The sequence below is a fragment of the Vulpes lagopus genome, chromosome 4, assembly GCF_018345385.1.
Source record: "Vulpes lagopus strain Blue_001 chromosome 4, ASM1834538v1, whole genome shotgun sequence".
Classification (NCBI taxonomy): Eukaryota; Metazoa; Chordata; class Mammalia; order Carnivora; family Canidae; genus Vulpes; species Vulpes lagopus.
The window spans coordinates 82430462-82452065 of NC_054827.1; positions in this window are offsets into that span (position 1 = coordinate 82430462).

Genomic DNA, 21604 nt, shown 5'->3' on the forward strand with positions numbered 1-21604 from the left:
CAGAGATATAGAAAAAAAATAATAGCAAGAAAGAAATGAAAACTAAAAAAGGATCAAACAAAAATTCTGGGGCTGAAGAATATAATAAATGGAATAGAGGGAGGAGAAAAAAAATCACTAGATGGACAGAATCAATATCAGACCTAATCAAGCAGCAGAAGAAACACATGAACTTGAAAACACATCATTTTAATTTATTCAGACTTGAAGAACAAAGAAAAAAGAATAAAAATAGTAAAGAAAGCCTACATGAAATATGGGATACTACCAAATGGAACAACTTTTGTACTCTTAATATACCAAGAGAAGATGAAAAAGTGTAGAAAGCTTATTTATAGAACTAATGGCTCAGAAGTTTCCACTGCTAAAGAGATTTGAGCATCCAGGTTCATGAAGCTCATAGGTTCCTAAACAGTTTCAGTTCAAAGAGATCTTCTGTGACTCCCATTTTAATTAAACTGTCTAAAATCAAAAACAAAGGAACAATTTTAAACATACCAAGAAAAAAAATACTCTCAGAAAAAAAGAGTCTTAAGAGGCTATTATCAGAATTTTCAGCAGATACTTTGTAGTCCAGGATAGAATGTGAGGCTATAGTGTTTTACTGAAAGGAGAACAACAGCAACAGCAAACAAAAAAACCCTACCAACCAAGAATACATTACCTGGCAAAGCTGTCCTGCAGAAATGATCTGAATACCAGTAAGATAAAACATTTATGAAAGAAATTGAAGAAGACACAAATAAATGGAAAGATATCCTGTACTCATGGATTGAAAGAATTAATACTTTTTAAAATATTCATACTAAAGTGATTTGTAGATACAATGCAATCTCTATCAAAAATCTAATGGAATTTTTCGCAGAATTAGAAAAAAGAATTAATGCCATGCAACCATGAAAGACAACAGAAAGCTAAAGCAATCTTGAGCAAGAAAAGCAACGGTGGAGGCATCACTCTTCCTGATTTAAAGTCTATTGCAAAGCTATAGTAACCAAAACGGGATGGTATTGGCATCAAAACAGAGATATAGATCAATAGAACAGAATAGGAAGTGCAGAGATACACTCATGATATATGGTCAGCTATTTCCAAAAGACACATTGAATACACAATAGGGAAAGGATAGCTTCTTCAATAAATAATATTGGGAAAGTTGGATAGCCACATTCAAAAGAATGTAATTGAACCTCCTGTTTTATACCATACCCAAAAGTCAAAAGGAATTAAATAATAAACGCACACTTTGAAATTTAGAAATCCTAGATGAAAACGTAGAGAAAATTTCTTGACATTAGTTTTGGCAATTTTTTGGATTTGGCAACAAAAACAAAGGCAGTAGAAGCAAAAATAAGCAAGTGGGACTACATCAAACTAAAAAGCTCTGCATGTCAAAAGAACCCATCAACAACAACAACAACAACAACAACAACAACAACAAAACTACATATGGAATGAGAGAAAATATTTGCAAACTATATATCTGATAAGAGGTTAATATCCAAAATATATAAAGTGCTTGTGCTATTCAATAGCAAAAACAAATGACTATTTATTTATTTATTTATTTATTTATTTATTTATTCATGAGAGAAACACACACAGAGAGGCAGAGACATAGGCAGAGGGATAAGTAAGCCTCCCTCAGGGAGCCCAGTGTGGGACTTGATCCCAGAACCCTGGGATCACGCCCTGAGCCAAAGGCAAATGCTCAACTGCTGAGCCACCCATGCATCCCCAAATAACTCATTTTAAAAATGGGCTAAGAACCCAAATAGACATTTTCTCAAAGAACACATACAAATGGTCAATATGTATATGAAAAGATTGCTTACAATCATTAATTGTAAGGGAATGCACATCAAAAGCACAATGAGATATTGCCTCCTATTTGTTAGGTTATGTATTATCAAAAATGCAAAAGTTAACAAATGTTGGTGAAGATGTAGACAAATAAAGAACCCTTGTATACTGTTGATGAGAATGTAAATTGTCACTGTGACACTGAGGAATCTTTACTTTATGGAAATAATGTACAGATTCCTCAAAAAGTTAGTAACAGAAGTAATGTATGATCCAGCAATACAATTTCTGGGTTTATATCCGGAGGAAACAAAATAAGTATCTTGAGAGAGATATCTGTATGCCCATTTTAATTGCAGCATTATTTGCAATATCTCAAGTGTGGAAACAATTGAAAGGATATGGATAAAGACAATGTGATATAACTCCATATATATATCCTTATTTATAGAAACATAAAAAATAAAATTAATGAAGACTCATAAAAATAGAGAAATGGTAGTTGCCAGGGACTAGGGTGGGGGAATGGGGAGAGATTGGTGAAAGGATACACATTGTTAGTTATAAAATGAATAGAATTTGAAGATTAAATGTTCCATGGTGACTACAGTTAATAATACTGTAGTGTATAGTAGAAATTTGCTGAGAGTAGATCATATCCAGTCTTATACACACACACACACACACACACACACACATATACACAAACACAAAAGTAACTGAGATAATGGATATTTTATGTTGATTGTGGGAATCCTTTTCACAATGTATATGCATATGAAATCATCAGGCTATATATATTTTAAATACACTACAATTTTGTCAATTAAATTTCTATACAGCTGAAAAAATAAGTAATTAAGGGTGCGAAAATATGATTTCCTTCCAATTTATATACAGAATTCTTAGGTAGAATCTAAATTAGTTAGTACACGAGTGGATTTTAAGCAGGCATTTATCTCTGGTTACAATGTAGTTGGATTTCTGATTAAGGTCAGCAAACTTTGTCAGAAGTCACTTTAATGTAAAGTTCTGAAGAGATTTATTTTTAGTTAATTAAGAGTACACAGTACATCTGCCTGCAGGATTAAGAAAGATAATAAGACTAATAGTGGCAAACTATTTCAGGCACATTTTGTGGTGTTCTGTTATTTTAATCTTAAAGAGAACTTGGCATTTAAATCTATATACTGAACTTTGAAATTTCCCAAGACTGGAGGATGTAAATGAGAAGTGCTTTATCATTTCTACAGTTTTCTTTGAGGGAACTTTATAATTATAAAAACAATCCACTTCTTTTCTTGATCCAGGAGGCAATTGTGTGGTATCATCCAGTATCTATATGCCCCATTGCTCTTTCACCTCTGGGTTTAAATATAAATTTTCTTGCTTACTTGTAAGTGGGAAAATGACACTTAACCTCTCCATACCTCAGTTCCATCCTCTGGAAAATGGATAAATAATAACAGTCCTACTTCACAAAGTTGTTGCTAAAAATTACCAAATGTTAATATTTATAAAACACTTAGGACAGTATGTGACATTTAGAAGGCACTATACATGTTTATTAAATATAATTAAATATAACACAACTTGTATTTAATTAAGGGAACATGTTACTAATTTCTCCATATCAAAAAAAGAAAACAAAAAACAAAAATAGTAATAGTTTCTCCATATCAGGACACAGAGACCTAATAGATCTTTTTAGTGGCTGCTTAGTTTCTTTCTTTCTTTCTTTCTTTCTTTCTTTCTTTCTTTCTTTCTTTCTTTCTTTTTTTATGGCTGCTTAGTATTCTAGAGTATTCCATGTAATATATTTAGCCATGGTGCTTCTGATGGATATTCGTATTATTTATGCTTATTTTGTATATAATAATTACAATTGCTGCTACTATAAGAATCTTTATACAAATATCTTGGCACGGAGTGATACTATTTCTGAAATTAGATTACTACAGAATATTTATTTTTTTTTTTAACTTTATAATTTTTATTTATTTATTTATGATAGTCACACAGAGAGAGAGAGAGAGAGAGAGAGGCAGAGACACAGGCAGAGGGAGAAGCAGGCTCCATGCACCGGGAGCCCGACGTGGGATTCGATCCCGGGTCTCCAGGATCGCGCCCTGGGTCAAAGGCAGGCGCCAAACCGCTGCGCCACCCAGGGATCCCCAGAATATTTATTTTTAATTTCAATTAGTTACTGCTAAATTGTCCTCTCAATAAGCTGAAGAATTACACTCTCACAAAAAGTGAGTAAGACTTCCTATTTTCCCAACCGTTTTCAACACTGAAAAGGCATTAATTTTCTCTACTCCGAATTGAACTATGGTGCTTTGTTCTCAGTGTGAATACTTTCAGTACACCCCAAATACACCATTTCAAATAGGGGCATAAGGAATTTTGTTTTAATTATTATACCATAAACCCGTGGTAGGGTATGCATGTTTTTCTAATGCCTATTTCTGTTAAGGGTGAAATGTTGCACTAAAAACAAAATACAAGGATGTTTCAAGTTCAGATACAGTAGAATAGATGAACGTGGGAGAGAGAACAATTTTCTTCCATGAACTCTATAATTTCATTACTTATTTTTAAAGACTGCATAACTCCTCAAGAGGAGTCCCATAGGAATATTTTGCCATGAGTAAAAACAGTTTTTGTAAGAATTATTGAATATGATGCTATCTTCTTTTGGCAAGGCAACTAATAGCTGGCAAATCTCCATGCTTTATCTGTCTTTCTCATATGGAGGATATTCTTGTATTTATTATACTTGAGTAAACAGGGGTAGAAAAATATATTTATAATACCTTAGAAACATTGACTATTAGTCATTTATCAGCATGGTTCAGTGAAACTCTAACAGACCAACTTCTTTGCCTAATAACAGTGTGATAATTCACTAAATTGAGAGGAAGCAGTATAATTAGTTTTCTAGGCAAATTTCTAGGAGATAAATTGGTCATATCTACTCCAGAATCTGTTAAAATTTATTATAAAGACCCGGGATCGAATCCCACATCGGGCTCCCGGTGCATGGAGCCTGCTTCTCCCTCTGCCTGTGTCTCTGCCTCTCTCTCTCTCTCTGTGACTATCATAAATAAAAAAAAAAAAAATTAAAAAAAAAAAGAGAAAACACCCTGGTTTCCATAGAAAATATATGAACTTAAACTGACTTCCTAAAATACATTGGCAATTTTGTGAAATTTATTAACCTTAAGATATAAATTTAATAGAAACACTGAAAAATGTAAGGACCCATAGTCTGTTTTGTTTTTTTTTTTCTTTTTCAATCAAGAGAGTCCATGAAAGAGTACAGTTTATTACACTTCCACAGTGGGAAGAAGAAGCGCTGTGGATAAGAGTTAAGTCATCAGTTTTAGGTCAAATCAGAAAATTAAATTCAAAACTGCCTACATTGAGTAAAGGAGTGATTCTCCCTCAACTAAGTACTTTATAAACATGAAGTTTTCAAAAATAATAATATGATTTCTTAGTGAAAATTGCTATTAGGTGCAATGTAACCCTTACTTAAAGATTAAAATTAAAATATAGACTTATCATTGACAGAACTTAATTTTCTTTTTGATGAAACCATGGTTGCTAAATTCATTTTATCCCACAAAAGGAAAAGATAGGAGATTAATAAAAACATTGGCTATAAAAATAGATACATTAGAGATAATGAGATTTTTTTAAATTTTATTTTTTAAAATTTATTTATTTATGATAGTCACAGAGAGAGAGCGAGGCAGAGACACAGGCAGAGGGAGAAGCAGGCTCCATGCACCGGGAGCCCGATGTGGGATTCGATCCCGGGTCTCCAGGATTGCACCCTGGGTCAAAGGCAGGCGCGAAACCGCTGCGCCACCTAGGGATCCTGATAATGAGATTTTAATGTGAAATAAGTTTGAATCCTTGGCTTCTCTTACATTAATTGTGTATTTCAAGGTGCACCTAAAACACTTTTACTCTTTAATATAATGACGTCTACCAAATATTTTAAAAATTGAGTTTCATTTATATTTTCAAACCTGAATTTAATAGAATTTTAAGGAAGATTTTTTTATTTAATAAAAAAATTTGAGAACGTCTTAAAAGAATAATACTATAAGGATCTAATGGGAATAACAGAATAATTAAAGGACATAAAAATACTGACAACAAAACAAAACCAATAAACGAAAACCAAAATGCGAAGAATGTTTATTGGCCAGACAGGAGAGGCATCTTCTCTCCTATAAACCAATACATTACTAAAAACCTAAAAATTAATACTTTCCCATATCTAGAGGGTGGGAAAAACACTCTTCAGAGTAGCTGAAATGGGGCTACCACCAGATGGTCTAGTGATCGCAAGTGTGAACAAAGCCACTTATTCCCTTGGCCTCAGAAAGCAGGGTTCATTGTGAGGGATGCTTCCTTCTAAGACAAAAGAGAGAGAACATGAGAGAGGAGGGATAAAAAAAACCAGGAGGGAAGAAGAGAGAAGACTCTTGGAAGGTAGAGATTTCAAATATCAACCCCAAATTACCTATGCTAAGGATATTACTATTAGCTCAAATTTATAATGATGTTTTAAGCCCCGCTACAGCAAAGTGAGCCAGAACAAACATAGTTTGTTCTACCTACAGCTACAACCTCTTATATCTTTACTGATAGATCAGTTTCTGGCATTTGGACATCTTTAATAAACAGCAATTATACATTTCAGTGAGGTACAGCAAAAGAAATAGGACTTTTTCCTGAAACCAGAGATTTCCTAGCACCATGCTTTTACCATCAAAAGCTCTACATTTCAAGCTGCTTTTCAAATGTTAAAATTCTATGGAGCACCTCAAGCCTGTCAGAATGGGTAAAACCAACAACACAAGAAATAACAGAGAAGTTGGTGAAGATATGGAGAAAGAGGTACCGTCTTGCACTGTTGTTGGGAATGCAAACTTCTGTAGCCCCTCCTCAAAATAATATAGAGGTTCCTTAGAAAGTTAAAAAAAGAACTACTCTGTGATCCAGCAAATGCACGACTAAGTATTTACTCAAAGGATACAAAAATACTAACTAAAAGGGATACATGGACCCTTATATTTATAGCAGCATTATCAACAATAGGCAAATAATGGAAAGCCCAAATGTTCATCAACTGATGAATGGATAAAGACGTGGTATATGTACACAATGGAATATTACTCAGTCATCGAAAAGAATGAAATCTTGCCATTGACAATACATGGATAGAGCATACTCTAGGCTGAGTAGCAGCCAGGAATCTTTCATTTATTTATTCATTTGACTTTTCTTGCATTAATCCACTCAGGAAATATTTATTGATAGTCCCATTCCAAATACAGTTTTTGAAAATACAGTGTCAAATAAAACACATAAGTCATCTGTTTTTGAAGCTTAAATTCTAATAATGGACGATATCTATACCCATATCTATCTATCTATCTATCTATATATATCTGTGTCTACATATAAATAAATCAGATGGTGGTAAAGTGCCATAAATAAAAATTAGTATGCAGGACAGAATGTGACAGAGGTGCTTTTAGATTGGATTGTTTGGAAAGGGCTTAATGTTATAACAAGAAGCTTTAGCTGCAAATTTCAAAATTAGCATGATTCTCTATTAACAACTTTCCTTAGAAAATATTGTAATTCCAACATCAACATTTTAGAGATTTAACTACATTTAAAATATTAACTATTTTCTGAGGTGATTCTCAGTATTCAAGTTAATAAATAAAGTACTGGAATTATCATCTGTAAGAAGTAAAAAATATTTGGGGTAATTAAAACATTAAGCAAAGTGATGATATTTTATTGTCTCATTATTGGTAATACTATTAGTAACTACAACTAAGTTGTAAAGTAAAGAAATCCATTGATGTAATGCTACAAACCTATCCCTGATTTATTCTTTTTTAAAAAATGTATTTAATTGCACAGCAATTTTACCTAACTGGTTTTGCCATGTAGACCAAATTATGAAACTGATTATGCATATAGATGCATCATGGCAAAAACTTTTTTCCATAACACCATAATTGACATGGGGGAAAATGCTAATTTTACAAATTCATCATTTTTAGTAAAATGATATTAACTACATTGTAACTCTTGAATAGTGTATTTTAACTATTTGAATATTTTACTCTATTCAGTTATAAGATGAGAAAAGGCAGTAAACCAATCATTTTTATATGTGTGTAAGTCATAATGCATAAAAATATTTCAAGTTGACTTCCTGTAGAAAGCGATATTTTTATTTTCAAAATGTAAAAAATGAAGAACTTAACGAAAATTGGTTAAAATGTCATTATAATTATTTAATAAATTTGATCAAAGTTATAATATGAACAATAAACATTTTACCTTAAAATGTACAAATATTTCCACATTTGAAAATGATTTCTAAATGATAATTCAATTTAAAAACAATTGTTTGTTCTTATGACCAAAAATCTCATAATTCTCTTCAATAATTTTAGTGCTATATATTTTACATGTAGTCAAGTAATATATTTTTTCTACTGTTGACATTTTCATTGGCCTACATAAGACCCTCTATAATAATTAATCCATAGTAGAAATACAGCATATAATTTTTCTGTGTTATATCACAATTCAGTGTGACTGCTTGAAAAGATAGCATTTTGAAGGCCTCCTGGTGGAATTAGGTCTTGGAGATCTAGTGGAGATCAGCTAAAAATCCTTAACACTTGGGAAGAAGTTTTGATGAAGATCCTGAACAATAAACTTACCTTGACTGCTAATCCCCTTAGCTACTAATAGATTTAGTAATTCTGTGTTTTGGATCTTGAGCTTCTTTTCTTTCTTAATACATTTTAACAAATCAAAGGTTCTATTTTAATTTAGCATACACCAATTCTCAGTTTCCACAACCTCCCATAAAGTATTAATAAAAGTCATGACTTGTTGCTTCCTAAATGCCAGAGAGTCACAGCCATTTCCGTCTTGGGAATATCTGTTATATGGCTGTAAACCATTATGCCATGGCCAAATATGTCATTTAAAAATGTGTGCTTATTTGGAAATCTCAGTTTATAGAAGCTGAATGCAAGTTTGTTAAATATACATTTGAGTTCCTAGTTGTGATGTCTTATAAGTAGTATTCTGTGAACAAAATACTGCAAGGGAATGGACTACAAGTAGTATATTTAGTATAACAATTGAACAAACAATTGTTTTTAAATTGAATTATCATTTAGAAATCATTTTCAAATGTGGAAATATTTGTACATTTTAAGGTAAAATGTTTATTGTTCATATTATAACTTTGATCAAATATATTAAATAAATTGATGATATTTGCATCAATTGTATTCATTACAAAGATTAACAAAATGTCTTGATTAGCAAATTTAATCAAAAAAGGAAAATTTAAGATTTATCTGATTAATCTTATTAATAAGAGAAAAAGAAAGAGAGAGATGCCTCACACAGAGAAAAAAATCACTATCCTACAGATCCTACAGGTATTCCTTGCATGAGATACATTTATTTTATATATGCATTGTATTTATTTACATAAGTTTCCTTCTCTATGTTTTTAGGGATACTTAGGGAGAAATACATTATATATATACAATACTGTTTTTTTCTTCTAAGAAAATACATGTTTAGAAAGAAATTATTTATTTATTGGAGAGAAAGAGTATGAGCAGAAAGGGGGGGGGGAGAGAGAGTGAGAGAATCTCAAGCAGACTCCCCACTGAGTGTGAAGCCAACATAGACCTGGATCCCACAACCCTGAGATCATGATCTGTGTCAAAATCAAATCTGATGCTTAACCAACTAAGCCACCCAGATGTCCCAAGAAGACATCTCTTTTAAAAAAATTATTTATTTATTTTAGACGGGAGACAGAGAGAATCTTAAGCAGACTCCTGCTGAGCATGCAGACTGATGGGAGGCTTCATCCTATAACTCATGAGATCATGACCTGAGCTGAAACCATGAGTGAGATACTTAATTGAATGAGCCATCCAGGAGCCCCATGAAAATATGTTTCTATGTTAAAAAGTTTAGCTTTCAATAACATTTCCATATATTGTATTTAAAAGGTTTATGCAAACAGAAAGTACAAGAGACATTTTATCATACAGTATGCTTGAAGAGATGCTAAGGATAGAAGTGTGCAAATGATACTGCAGTTGTATGTACCAAAGAAGAGCTATTGTAATTGGATTAAGTAATTTCTTAGGTAAGCCAAACAAAATATCTGATGTTTATGAAAAGTATATTTTTAAAAACTGTAACTAATACTGCTGTCAGTTTTATTTATTGATAAAATGTATTGCCTTCTCAATAGTCATGAATAGTCATGACTAGTGGTTTGTTTAATATGCTACAAAAACCTGTGTTTCTCCAACTACTAAATCAGAGATGTTTTATTAGTCTAAAACAAGTACTATGCTTTGGAAAGGATACTAGAGAAATTAAGAGATTGGGTTTATATTCTTCTTAGTAGCTATAAGCACATAGATGGTCATTTAAATTCTTTGGACCTCATTGTGTGCATTTTAAAATAATATTATTGGGACGACTGAGTGGCTCAGCGTTTGAGCATCTGCCTTCAGCTCAGAGTGTGATCCTGGGATCTGGGATTGAGTCCTGCATTGGGCTCCTTGCAGGAAGCCTGCTTCTCCCTCTGCCTGTGTCTCTGCCTCTCTCTCTCTCTCTCTCTCTCACTCTCTCTGTCTCTCATGAATAAATAAATAAAAGCATTTAAAAAATAATTAATAAAAATAATAAAATAATACTATCATATTTCTCTTCTAACCTTCTCTAACTATGAGATACAAGTTTACCACATTCTTTTGTTTTTAATGTAATATATACATTAAGATATTTCTTCTCTTCAACTCTCCTTGATAATTTTCAACACCCATTAAATGGACCATACTGTGCAATAGTTTGCTCTGGGAAATCAATTACCATGTCTGATTCTAAAAGTCTGCATTTGGAAGGAAGGGCTCCTCTCTGACTTGAGGTATAAACTTATCTCTACACATACTGTTGCTTTTAAGTCCCTGACAGCTTGACTGCTTTAACCTATTACTCCATCTTGATGTGTGGCTTTTAGCTCATTTTGACTTTGAATTGATACTCTTAAAGACCCTTGACTTTTGGGATCTGTCTGGATTCAGAATGCCTCCTCAACTTGCTGCACTATTTCATTCATTCCCAGCCTCAGTTTATTTCATTATCCTGCTATATGTCATGTCATGGAGCAGAGTTAAATCTTTAGATTTTGTTTATGTGATTCTTAGTCCTACACAAGGCAAGTGTATAGGCCTCCGTGCAATTATCAATATAAAATATATAGGATAAGTAAGGTATTTGGCTTACATCTAGGTGAGGTAAATAGAAACATTGTAACATAATTTAGAAAAAAATTGCCCTGTTGATTAACTTATTTTTCTAAGGAACAATTCCTAGAATGGTCACATTAAACACTCTTCTCTACAGTCAATTTGATCTCATCATCAATCTTTATTTTATTTTTGAAGTGCTAGAGTCTAAGTGTTAACAGGGGTGATTTTGCAAACTACAGGACATTTTTGGTTATACCTGGGGGGATGCTACTGGCATGTAGTGTGTGGAGGCCAGGGGTGCTGCTAAATATCCTGCAATGTACCAAACACCCCCACAACCCAGAATTGCTCAGTTCAAGATGTCAATAGTGCTGACAGTAAAAAAACAAAAACAAAAATGGTGCTAGATTGATTAAGAGCTAACATTTTCATTCCAAAAGTAGAACTAAAACTTATTTTACTTCCTTTTAAATTAAAGTGGGACATTTCATAAAGAACACAATCTCGCTGAACTATATTAAAGCAAAATCCAGATTTAATATTGGGTCCTGTCCTTGGAAGGCCCATAAAGGAAGAAAATCAGTAAGAAGAAAAATATTTAAATGTTCACTATCCCTGTCAGGTTGGATAACAAGCTGACACCAGTGAAGAGGACTAGGATTTTCTAGAAGCCTCTGTCTCAGGAAACAAAGCTTTTTTTTTTTTTTTTTTTTTTTGGTTGGTGAAGAGTACTACCTCCATCTCAAGCAGCAACAAAGACAGGTCTACTGGGAAAGGATTTATTTTCTCTAGAGGCAAGTTGCCTTGGGAAGACAGTCATCAGACTTTTTCTATTTATGGGGCTACTGCTTGCTGCTTTCCTGAGGCAATATTCCGGCATAGGTTTAGGTCAAAGTCACTCTGGGTTCAAATTCTAGCTCAGTCCCTGCCTAGCTATGTAAACTTAGGCAAACTCCATAAGAACTCTATACCTCAGCTTCCACATCTATAAAATTAGATTAATGATATTACCTTTTTCATAGGCTTTTGTGAAAGTAAGTATATTAAAACATGTAAAGTACACAGAATAGTGCCTTACACATAACCAGCATTAAGTCAATTTTGCTGTTATCAAGAGTAGCAAGAAATTTCAGGAAGAGGCCGATATCTAGGAAACCCATTTACAATAGAGTATTAAAGACATTTTTAAATTTGACATTCTTAAACTTTGACAGTGGCATTAAATCCTAAATTCAAACTACTCTATTGCAATTAAAGTGCCAGTCAACTTCCTATTTAAAGCATAGAGGCTTCAATTAACTTAAGGGAGAATCGGGTGACTAGACAAGGAGACTTTTTGTTTTTAAGACTTACTTATTTTAGAGAGAGAGAGAAAACAGGCAGGGGGAGGAGCAAGGGGAGAGAGAAAGAGAGAATCTCAAGCTAACTCCCATGCAGTGCTCAAACTCACCACCCTGAGATCATGACCTGAGCTGAAATCAAAAGTTCGATGCTTAACTGACAGAGCCACCTAGGCATCGCACAAAGAGACTCTTGATACAGGTGGTATTTATTTGGGATCCCAGATCTGAATTGGGGATTGTCTAATATAGCTACCGTATTATATCATACCTATGAAGATTTTTCAGTGGGCACCTGGGTAGTTCAGTTGGGTAAGTGTCTCCCTTGGGTTCAGGTCATGATCCCAGGGTTCAGGGATTGAGCTCCACTTTGGGCTCCCTGCTCAGCTGAGAGTCTGCTTCTCCCTTTACCTCTGCTGTTCCCCCTGCTTATACTCTCTCTCTGTGTCAATAAATAAATAACATCTTTATTTTTTTTTAAAAAAGATGTTATTTATTTATTCATGAGAGACACAAAGAGAGAGAGGCAGAGACATAGGCAGAGGGAGAAGCAGGCTCCATGCAGAAAGCCCAATGCGGGACTTGATCCCTGAAGTCTGAGATTACGTCCTGAACTTAAGGCAGATGCTCAACCACTGAGAGAGCCAGGCATCCCATTAAAAAAAAAAGTTTCTCAGTTAAGAATCAGGTTTTCATACTTTACACATTTTTATTCACCCTTAAAGAAAGCATTATCTTCTTTTATTCACCTACTGAAGTTGACTGAATGCTGTAATAGTGTTTAAAATCAAACTCCTACAATATCTGTTCCTATTCTAAGGGTTCTTCTTACCATGCAATGGAAGTATTTTGTCACAACTCTACCCGTGTGCACAATAATAGAATTTTTATCACCTTGAACCACAAATTTAGATCATGATATGTGGTGAATTGAAATTTTGCATAAAATAAATCTAGGTAGTTTTGAACAAAAATTAACTCCCCCAAATCTCATTTTAAATAAAAGAAAATTAACTATTTTAAAATATTTTTGTTATGTATACAAAAATAATTTGTCTATAGCAAAGATTTAGTCGTCTAAAGTTTTTTATGTTTGATGATAGAACTGTGATTTTACTCATGTTGTATACATATTTTACATGACTTTTTTGTAACTGAGATTTTGGGGAGGCTAGTTTTTGGTCAAAACCATCTGGACTATGATAAGATTCTCCAGAACACCACGCTAGTCCACTATATTGGTGGCATTGTGTGAATCCAACCAGATGAAAATAGATATATGCTTACCAGAGGGGATGGGAGGGAAATACATAGATATTCCGAAACCAAACACATTGATGAAGTTATTATGGTTCCAAATTATCCAAGGATAATCTATTATACTTTGTAACTTCTACCACTAAGGAAAAGGCAGATTTTTTATGGGTCCTTTGGATTTTGGAAAGAGAATATACAACATTTGGAAAGTACTGCTACTTTACACTTATCAGCTTAATTTCAAAGGTACCAATTTTAAGAGTAGCCTAGAGCAAATGAGTTCCCTGAAGCTAGACAAGATAGAATCAGTGGTGATAGAGCATTATTCAAAAGAGATTATTTTTGCTCCATTTTAGCCACTTAGTTTGATGTATTTTTTTAAGATTTTATTTATTTATTCATGACTGAGAGAGAGACAGTGAGAGAGAGAGAGAGAGAGAGAGAGAGAGAAAGAGACAGGCAGAGGGAGAAGCAGGCTCTGTGCATGGAGCCCGACGTGGGACTCGATCCCAGGTCTCCAGGATCACACCCCAGGCTGAAGGCGATACTAAACCACTGGGCCACTGGGGCTGCCCTTGATGTATTTTTTAATAGCCATGTACATTTAAATAAAATTTCATTACTTGCCAATGTTTAAACAAACTAACAAAACGAGGAATTTTATGTAAAAATTTACGTTACACGTTTATCTTCTGAAATTTGGCATGTTTTTCCACATGTCTACAATGAGATGCACCTGAGAGGTGATAAAACCTCTAATACAAGACACACATTGTAGTTTTTTATAGTCCATGTATACCCCACCTTCTTTATTTCATCTCATATCAACTAAGTTGGATTCTCCCCTAATTAGATCCTGAAACCAGTATTGATGCAAGTGATATACTGAGAAGTTCGATTAACATAAGTGGGAAGGTGGTGGAATTGATACACAGACGAAAAGGATAATAAGATTCACACTTTAAAACAGCTGCCATAATCATCGCTAGAAAATAATTCTGGAAAACTTTGGGAAGAGACGCATAGCACATATTTTAGAGGTCTGAGAGAATTGGGATAATTATACACCAACTGCAGAGGTTCATTGGTTGAGGAATGTTTGTTGGGGAATATTTATTTTTGGCATGTTGCACTTGTCACAAGTACTCTTAAGAGGACTGCATGACTTTCCCTAGTAAAGTGGGGAAATCTCATGCACATAGATGCAGGTGCTGACAGTTGAAATTCAGCTGGAGTACCAGGAAAGATGTGACAAATATGGGTGCTACACTGCTTGGATCATATTTTCCCACTATCAGTTGAAGCCCACTTCAGAGCCACCTTGAAAATTGCTTCACTTTAGATATATATGCTTAATTAGTAGGGAGATTCCAAAGAAAATATAAAATAGTGTTTTATTTTTCCTCTGGTACTATGGAAAGTATAATGCTCTTTCATTTTCAACTGAATGACCTGCATGTGTATAGACAGGAGTGATGTGTAGAAAAATAAATGCCATGTACAATATCTTGAGATGATATGTCGAAGATCTGTATGTATAAATTATATGATTTATTTGGCTTGCATTAATTAGACATATCTTTGACCTATATATAGTTTACTGAGATAATCCATTTTCACAGGAAAATTTTATGAAACTGAGGCAAAAAGGAAAAGCTAGTATGGCATAATATAACCATATATATATGTATAAAAAATAGTTGGTTAAAAAAATACTGGTTGACGGACACTGGTGAGGGGCATTTGATGGGATGAGCATTGGGTGTTATGCTATATGTTGGCAAATTGAACTCCAATAAATAAAAAAAAAGAAAAGAAAAACCTTGGTTAAAGTCATCCTCTGAGAAATGTATACTTTGATAAAGTCATGGGTTTTCCTGTAGATCAAACAGGCAGGCAGCAACAGAAAGATGATGTATCTATTTTGCACTATACCATATTGGACTCTAAAGCACAATTCCATATAATGACTGTCTGAGTTACGTCTCTGGACACTCACAACCAGATATTATACTACTCACATCCCACATCTTTTCTAGGGCATGTTATGGAAAGATATTTGATCAAATTATCCTTAGAATTCAAGGTTCATTTACTTTTACTGAGCAGTGTAGATTTTATTCTGACTTCAATAAATAACTAGATTAATTAATACTGTTTAACCATATTAAAAATATCTTATTGCACTATATTTTAATTCACAATGGCAAATAGTCTGTTTTCTTTAAATGTAAAGTTAAAGGAAATGGACTAGAATGGAGGGAATAAAATAAAACAAAGGAATGGGAAAAACTCTATGATAGGCCCTTTTAGGTGGTCTAAAATCCAGGAGTAAGATTGAAAATTTCTATTTACGTATATCAAAAAAGAGATATTTGTTAAGGATTTTATCCTCATTCTTACCATTCCAGGAGCAATGACCAATATTTGTGATGCCCATGATGTCATCAGAGTAATACAATGCTAAAAAAATCTTTACTTAGAAAATAATGTAGGTTTTATTGATTTTGGCACATATACCAACTTCATAGGAATAAGACATACTTTAAACATAATTCTGAGGACTAATTTTCTATGAAATACAGTGCTTATAATTTTCACTATGCATAGCAACAACATTTCCTGTTTTCTCCCAGTTTTGCCAATGTTTGATATTATAATAATACATATCTCATTACAGAGCTGTAATAAATGATATATAGTTAGGAATTAAGAGTGAACTTCTGATATTATCATCAAAGATCTCATCTAAAGATATTTTCCTTTTTGGTTGTTTCGTTGACATGATAAGTAATACCTGTCAGATAGAAATTAAAAGCCCTCTAGCTGGATTAGGAAAATCCTGGCATATTAGACTAGAAATTCAACTCACATTTAATATTTAACCACTTACTTGTAGGAATACTTATTAAAATTAAGATGAATGAGATGATTGATTAGATACAGCATATAACAAAGAACGTTAAAGATGTCTCATTATTATAGTAGATAAATTATCATACCATTAAACATTTGAACCATTTAAAAAATATTTGACTTACCTATTGAGCTTGTATTCAAAATAAGATACTCAGCACAATCTAGTTTGACTACACATTTTAAAAACATCTTTACAATTGTTACTTATAAAAGCTGTATTCAACAGCATTCATAACATGAAATCCAGTTAATTGTTCTGAAATATGGAAACTATGAAATATGGAAATATGATCTCTCTCTCTCTCCCACCAGTTCCATCCTTATCTCTAACATTCGCTCTTTGTTCTCAATGGGAATAATTTTGGAAACAGCCAGATCCTTGTCAACTTGAATGTACTTCTGGGTGAAAGGGTTAAATAGCACAATTCTACAGGTTTTAAGCACATAGTTTACTAACTGGAGCATATTTAAGAAAAGTTTCAAGGGGAGATTAAAAATCATCAACTGATCTGTAGAGAGCATGGTTATTTTGTGACATGTGACATATTTTTACTCAACTACTCCCTGTTTGAATTGAGGCCATCATAAACAGGTAACATGAATATTAACTACTTAGGGGAACTAGCTTCACTTTTATTTACACTAATTGGTTAAATAAGGTAGAAAAGACCCAGACATGCTCATTTAGTCCACACAGTGTCTGTGATAATCTTTGGACATGATTAAGATCCTTGATTCTTGCATAGAATCAGAAAATGATATAAACCAGCAAATGTCAGTCTTAGTATATATTCATGTATTAGACATCTATCACATGCATCTATACAGAATTCATAACCATGTTTAGAGTCACAGAATAGATGGGAAGAACTCGAACTCTGTAAAAGCTAAAGTCCTGAAGATATTCCACAAGATCAGGTAATGTGAGGTATCCAAAGATTCTGCTCAACTCTGAATCAGCAGGAAATACCAAAAGGGCACAGAATGAAGTTCTAGAATGTGTTAAAAGGGCTGCAGCAATTGTGAGACTCTGTGGCATAGTGATAAACATCTATTAATGGATATACCAGCAGCAATGTCCTGAGCTTGTCATTCTTGAAAAAGGAACTTGAACAAACTTTGTGTTACTGTTTCCTACTTCATATAGTTTCTCCTGTTTTCCATTTTGACCCAACAAATAAAATTATTTCCTGGGTTTAAATCCATTTTTTCCCCACAACAAACAACTCTGGACATTTTTGTACTAGTTATTTAAATGCAAAAGAATTTCAGGAAAATAAATGGCATCTCAAGCTGGCTGTGTGGCCTCCTTAGACCTAAAAATAAAATAAAAATTAAGTTTACAATAAAGAAGGGAAAACTAGCATCATGAGAATGAAAGGGAAATTATGAATTGTCATCTCTAAACTACTGAAATAAAAAATCCCCTGAAATCAAATGTCTTAAGAGACAAGTAGCTGATGTTCTACATTAGTAAGAATGACATGCAAAATTCTATTTGCAGATAGATATTGCTTCTAGTATCACTAAATGGATTGAAGAAAGACTATAAAAAGATCAATTATCTATGTTTTTGGCTTAGGTCATAGACTAGGCCCATTCTATGCATATTAATTCATTTTCTATCTTATAACCTAATTGTGTGAGTTCAATTACAAACAGACAGTTTAAGTCTGAATTTTGCCAGATTATAAGACTTTATCAATAGTTTTCTTTTTTTTAAAAAAAGGATTTATTTGTTTATTTATTTGAGAGAGAAAAAGTGCCTGTGTTAGCAAGAGCAGGGAGAAGACAGAGAGAGAGAGAGAGAGAGAAAGAGAGAGAGGGAATCTTAAGCAGATCCCCAATAAGCATGAAACTCTAGGCAGAGCTCAGTCTCAAGCCCCTGAGATCATGACCTTAGCCAAAATCAAGAGGCAAGCACTTAACCACTTAACCGATTGAGCCACTCAGGTTCCCCTATAAGTAGGTTTCTTACATGAAAGAGTGGTCATGGTCCTGAAATGAGTGGCAACTGGAGAATTTAGGTGATAATGTATGAAGGTAGTCATGGGACTTTGTCCACATAAATCCATACAGTTTATAAAACAAACAACAAAACCCTACTGCTTTGCCAGAAAAGTACCCTATCTTTAGCTATTGTTAAAATGTTTGGTTTTTTGTTGGTTTTTGCTTTGCCTGAACAGAGTTTTTGCCTCATCTGAGTGCTGAGAGGGGGAAATCAATTATTTTCTTACTCTAACCCCATCACTTATTATTTCCAGACCTAAAGAGTCAGAGCCAACTGTATTCCCAGTGAATAATTATTGTCAAATCTGGAAGGAAAAATACATAATGAAAAATTGGAAATAATTCAATATTTTGTAGAAGATAAACATCTGTTGGATATATTATATAATTGGCTTTTAAGCTTGCTAGACAAATGAGGGAAAGGAAAAATTTTAGGATAAGTAAAATTTCATCTAAAATTAAGTGAAATATAGATGGACTTGTCAGAGATTCTGGATTTCATGTGCTAATATTAATCTTGAAGACCTGGAATGACAATATGGTCTATTAGAGCTCATGATAAGATTAAGTGATGAGTGGCTTGAGTCTGTCTTACCATAAACTCAGTAATATCAGGAACCTACCTTGTGGTTGTGTTTGTTGCTATAGTTCTTTGGCAACTGGAAAAAATACCCCCTCTACCTTATTAAATAGATGGTCAAGGGGAGTTTGGTAGAAAGTATAAGTGGATTCCCTACACCTTAACCCTGCTAAAAAAAAAAAAAAAAAGTGAATCTAAATCTCATCCCTAGAGTAATCACAGAGATTTATGCCATCTTTAAAAACTTGAAAGTCAATTATACTTCACTTAAAAGAAAAAAAAACTTGAAAGATGAAGTGGAGGTAATATTTTCATATCATTGTTTAATAACCTCTTCCCAGTTTTTGGAGACATCATCTACCATATTTAAGTGTGATTTAAACTTAATTAACTAGAATTCCTTTAATACTATGTCATATGGCCTTGAAGGAGAGTAAATTAAGAAAATTCTAAAAAATGATATGTTTTCATAAAACATACTTTGAGGACCCTTTTGTTTCAAGGAAGGAGCTTGTGGAAAAGGTTTACACTAATCCAAGAATTCACCAAGTAGCACGTTGCTTGGAATAAGCAAATTGAAAGATTGATAACATAGTTTATGAATCAACCAGTGACAATACAATTTAAAAAATCATATACATATACATATGGAGAGAGAGAGAATTGAGCATTAATATGATTTTATTTTATAGCTAACCTAAGCAGTCTGAAATGGCCCCACATATTTAACCAATAAACCAACAAGAGCTATTACATGACATAAGAACCGTATCAAAGTCTTCAATTTTCATTGAAATAACAGTAACTAGGTTGTCGCGCCTAATACAGTGTTATAGCTAAAGGAAAGATGCTTGTGCTACTTATATGTCAAGACTAAATATACGTCCAGAACCCCAAGAGAGAATCTACATTTGTTACTTGGCTTGTTGCATTCACTAACTCTAAAGCATTACCAGCACCACCCCACCCCACACACAAATTCACTCATACACACACACACACTTTTTGCTGTCTTGGTCTGTTTAGTGGTTGTAAAAGGCCACCTGTATTAACTGGCTCTGCTTTCAGGCAACATTGCAAGTAGCTTATACTTTTAATAAGTAAAAATTTCTTTTTGCTAACTTTTATGGACATATTTTAATAATTAATATCATCACGTAATTGTGTACTCATTAAATGAGAAGTCTGAAAAGAACTGGGGATCCCTGGCTGGCGCAGCGGTTTGGCCCCTGCCTTTGACCCAGGGCGCGATCCTGGAGCCTCGGGATCGAATCCCACGTCAGGCTCCCGGTGCGTGGAGCCTGCTTCTCCCTCTGCCTATGTCTCTGCCTCTCTCTCTCTTTCTCTCTCTGTGACTATCATAAATAAAACAAAATTAAAAAAATGAAAAGAACTATGTATATGAACCTGTTATAATGGGTCCAAATATGACAGCATATTTTTGACAATGTGATTGTCCATCAAAAGACACTCTCTGTGAAGAGACTGGCCTTAATAATTATGTATGCAAGACAGCATAGTTTTTAGGCATAATTTATCTTTTTTCCCCCCAAATTTACCTTCCTTTCCCAGTTTCTTGAATAGAAAACCGTGGCCATAAAAGCTATAACTGGTTTCAATAACAGGATCTTCCCATTTGTAAAGCTTCCTGGCTACACCGATGGGCAAATGCTCAGCTACTATCAGCAACAACAACAAAAAAATCAAAGTTAAGCAGAAACAAGGAAGTAATATATTGGCACTGAAATTAGTGAAATAGAAAACATAAAAATTGCAATGAGAATCAGTATAATCAAAAGCTGCATCTTTGAAAAGAGCAACAAAATTGACAAATCTTTAGGCAGACTAACGTGGAAAGGGAACGGGACAACACAATCATGAATTTTTAAATAAAGGAGCAGATATTATCATTGACCCTCTGAAATCTAAGGAATTATAAAACAGTACTGTGAAGTCTTTTATGTTAACAAGTTATTCAACTTAGATAAAATGACCAGTTTCCAAGAAATCTAAGAAAACTAGCTCAATAAATAAAAAAAATCTGAGTAGATCTATTACAATTTATTTAAGAGTTAAACTTGTAATTAAAAATCTTCCTATAAAAAGTCCAGATCCAAATGGCTTTACTGGCAAATTGTATTAAAGTTTAAAGACTAAATAATATTGATTCTCCACAAACTATTCTGTAAAAAAAGGAGGATGAAACACTTACCAACATATTCTACAAGACCAGTATCACCCTATCACCAAGCCAGACAAACACATCTCAAGAAAGGATAACTACAGGGGCACCTGGGTGGCTCGCTTGGTTAAACATCTGCCTTTGGCTCAGGTCATGATCACAG